Genomic DNA, 4,887 nt, shown 5'->3' on the forward strand with positions numbered 1-4,887 from the left:
CGATACATTGTGTATCTGAATATAAACAAGATCAAATAATTCAACGAAATATACTAGTTCAGGTCATGCTATCGTTATGACAGCTTAGAAAATTGAAAATAAGATGAAATGAAAAAGTTTAGATAAATGAGGAACTTCCTTTGACGTTCGTGATCATTAGATCTGAAACATCAAACAAATTATATCAAAGTATGCACTTGATACCACACGGTTTTTATTATGTTTCCTTTTACCGCTTATTCCAAATAACAGAGTGAAAGGATGAAACAAAATATTAAGTCTATAAGAAAGGCTATATTTTACTTGCGAGCTAAAAATTGAGTTTTAAGGAGGTTCGGTAGTCAGTTTAGTACATGCAAATGATGTATAAAAAGAAAAATGGGGTCAATTGGCAAAATATTTTAAGGCATTCCCAGAGGATTCCAAATCTCTGTCAAAAATTCCAAAACATGACAAGCGAACATCCTTAATTAAAGTTTGAAGAACATGTTTGATTCATATTAAGTTATGGTTCAATCTGAATCATACAGTGTCTAACTCTGTTAGGGATTTTTTTCATATATTAAGTTTTTATCAATCGATAGTAAATGTAGGATTGAACTATTTAACAAGCTGACAAGATAAAAGATCAATGACTTTGTTATAAGAATATAAGCCATTCAAAAATTGGCGGAAAGTTTCTCTCTTTCAGTGAATTTAACATTGTCACCTTTATTCTTTCAATAACGTTGAAAAGGTAACATGGCTTTTATAAGATATTCGAAAATGGCTTTATAAACGAAGGGCAAAAGATACCAGAGAGACAGACAAACTTATAGATCGAAAATAAACTGATAACGCCATAGCTAAAAAGACAAACAGACAAATAACAGTACACAAGACACAACATCAAAAAATAGAGACTAAGCAACACGAACCCCACCGAAAAATTGGAGCTGATCTCAGGGGCTCCATCTTTGGGGGTGACTGACCTCAACTGCATATTCAATACACGTTTCGTTAGTTTTTCTTATGTCCGAAATATCGTCATCAACCAAATACACTAGATGTCTATAGATTCATGTATATTAAATCTGAAAGGAAAACAATCATTTCTGCAACAATGGTTTATACTGTACAAATAACCAAACATTTTCTACAACACAAGTTAAATATAGTAAATTTCAATATTTAATTTGTTTTGCACATAAGACAAACAGACACAAAGAAAAAGTGAGATGTTACACTTAATCTAAATTGGTTTGGATAGGATGGACAATTAACTAAGACGTTTTTTATTACATTTTTTTTTAGATTTACGAGTAATCCTAGCCTTCTGACTTCAATATGTAATAGAGATCATCCTGTTATTTCTAAAACAAAAGTCATTAATTTTCAAAAGTTGACACAAGATGTGAACTCTGCAATGTCTTAATATTTTTTCAATTACATTTAAAACTTACGAAACGTAACAAGACCGATTAATTGAGTATGATTGTTTCTTATAATTTTGTATCAGACGACAAGGAAATTTGATGTGATCTTGACACACAACAATGCTTTATATTATATATGATTTCCGGTTGACTTTCACCTATGAATTAAGATTTGGATATATTCCTCAATTGACTTGGTCTTGTACGAAAAATTTGATGACCTCTGTTTATGAATGTTTTTAACACTATTTATAGCTACATTCAATTCTTTTAGCTTTGGTGTGTGGTAACTTAGAGTGATTGAATCTATTGAGTAAACCTTAGCAAGAATAACCTCCTATTTAATAACACTTCGTCTGATGTATTCTGTAAATAATTGGGCTACCAATTTCATGTGAAATATTTAATGAAAGGCCTTTAAACTGCGTTCATTGAACTTATGTATAATGTGGTCATTTTTATAAATTTCCTGTTTACAAAACTTTGAATTTTTCGAAAAACTAAAAAATTTCTTATCCCAGGCATAGATTACCTTAGCCGTATTTGGCACAACTTTTTGGAATTTTGTATACTCCTTAACAGGGTTGCCCTTGAAATCTACTGGTAGCGTAATTAAGGGAATCCTGGTCACAAAAATAAATAAATGGATCCTTGTGTAGTCTGAACGAAGACTTGTAAGTGAACATAAACACGAAGTCGAACAAAAGTTCAATACTGTATTATTAAAATCAAACGAATATAACAAAGTTACAAGTATAACACAATGTACACCTAACTTCAGTCTCAACAATACGGCTCTCATTTCTACTAAATCAACGAAACTGTTATCTCCTCACTATAAATTATCTCTCCTTCCTCATCTCACGGTCTTTCTCTCTATTATAACCTGAAATTTATAAATCTTTCCAATCATTATGTTTTAAATCTTCATTTTATTTTGCCTTCTTTAAAATGTAAACTTTATTACTTATGATGAGGGGAGGCATGTTAGTATAATACGATACACATACATGTATCTATACCAGCATATTAAGTGGGTATGGCAGTCATTAATAGCTAATTTTGTTATCAAAGAATACAAAATTCTCTGTTGATAATTAACCCTTAGTATAACATTGTAATTCTTGGATGGATCTGTAAGTAACATATAACTAGAAAATGTTTTGCTTTTAAACTATCTTATTATATATAGAATAACCAATTCCCCTTCCCTCATCAATGTTAAATAACATACAGATTGTCCTATCGACTTATATATCTGCAATTTGAAACTTATACTATGAAAAAACTTATATAACACTTTGTAAAAAAAATTGAAAACAACACTTTTAATAATCTTGCGTCCGAAGCGCTTTTCTTGATTTACCTTCATCATGAACGCTCAAATCCAGTTGAGGAGCTTGTAGGTTTGGATAAGACTGCACGAATTTTAATATTCCTTCAGTCTCTTTCATCTGTCTTTAAAAGTAAATATAAATCATACATTATAGTTCATTAGTTTATTTTAGCTTTATAACAATTTTTCAATCAAGAAAAATTGATAAGATTTTTTTATTCTTTTTAGGTCTTTCCACCTTTCCGTGTGGAAAGACCTATTGAATTTGTTCTGATTTTTTTTTTTTTTCCGCCTAATTTTTTTTTTGCGGTGTAAAAATGTTTCAAAAGATGTCGCTTAGTTTTTTTGTATATGATATCATGCAGTCTATACGCTTTTGAAACTCACCCTGTTTAACCAAACACTTTTCTTTGTAAGAGTTATCTCCCCAAACACTGTTTTTCTTGTTATCAGATCTCCTCCGCAACCGTAAAAGAAAGCGACAAATTTATTTTTCCAAATTGCTCGTTATATCCTCAGGATGTTACGTTTTATTTTGACCAAAATCATACAAGATATCGAGAAAATATTTTCAGACAATTGTTAGTTGCGACATGTCGTAACACGTAAATTTTACTTAAAATGGTACGTAACATTTAATGCAAGTTTTGCCCCCTTTTATATCTAATATTAGTTGTTTGGTAATATAACTCATTAACAATATAAAGTAGAGGCCTAGAGTCTTTTGATTTGAGGTCCTTGGTTGATGACCTTTAAATTGAGCTCAAGGTCATATGTAAATTTAATGTTCTAGATTTTGACCTTTGCTTTTTCCTCTTATATATACATGATAAAGCCATTGGACTTTTGGCAAAAGGTTGCAAGCAATGTGACCTTGAAAAAGCCAACCGGAAGTGACCTTTTGTAAACCGTAAAGTATATAGAACCATCTATTTTTGGAATCTGTGTCAAGTAACCTATCAAAACATACCGGAAATAACATCTTTTAAACCGGAAGTAAAAAATGATCTCCCTTATGTATATCTTTTTGTATAGAGACCATATATTGTTGGAATCAGCGTTCAATAAGCTGTCATTTGACGCTAAAATTGACATTTAAAACCGAATTTTAATATTTTCATATAAAAAAGATCCTTACTGGTGGAAAGACCATAAATGGTTCTCTGAACAATTGGTTTTTAATTTATAATTGAAATCACTACCACTCCTTTGATGTAAATGAAGTCATTATTCTCTAGTTTGCTGATCCTTCCTAATTCTCTGGAGGACGTCATACACATTTTGTCAAATAATCAAGATAAAAAAAGAATAAATGGAAAATTGGAAAATTGGTTTATTCAACCGTCTTTCTGTGTGAAATATAATATTGAAAACCTGGGAACGACAAAACAAATCCGGAAATCTTGAAAAAAAAGATATTTGACACTTTAATTTGCTATTATATAAAATTTGCGTTTCTCAACAGGCAGATTTAACATGTCAATGAAATGAAATAAAACCTTGATACTTTAATGTATTACATATGATTCTTATATATCATTGTCTTTATGGTTCTCTTCTTAGCAAAATATCAATGAATTAATAAACATACAACGAAACTAACATTACTGGTATACTAACAAGGGTATGATCGTTGTAATCCATGCGTTTGATGTTTGACCTTTTGATATTGCCATTTGATTAGGGACTTTACTTTTTAAAATTTTCCTCGGAGTTCAGTTTATTTGTGATTTTAGTTTTTACAATAAAAGACTGGTTTTCAATTTTTAGAATAAGGTCCTCGACAATAGTGGAGTTCATAACTGCAAAAAATATTAGGTGGAAGCACTTGATGAATTAAATGCTCATATCATTGCTATCAAGTCTGTTCAAAATTCGCAAGACTCTACCTTATATACTTCGTTGCCTCATTATCTCATAAAAAAAAACACATACCTAATTAAATTGGCATGTAAAAAGCCAGATTTTTAATAGAAATGTTCAAAATCTTTTATGTCATATTTAAGTAACGACAAACAAAATGACTATGTCAATTAGCTCCCCTTTAATATTATAACGCACCGGAATTTTTACTTGATAACAATTTATAGCGATGTAGATTTTATTTATCACCATGTTATCTGAAATTCAATGGAG

This window comes from Mytilus galloprovincialis, chromosome 13 (assembly GCF_965363235.1).
Source record: "Mytilus galloprovincialis chromosome 13, xbMytGall1.hap1.1, whole genome shotgun sequence".
Lineage (NCBI taxonomy): Eukaryota > Metazoa > Mollusca > Bivalvia > Mytilida > Mytilidae > Mytilus > Mytilus galloprovincialis.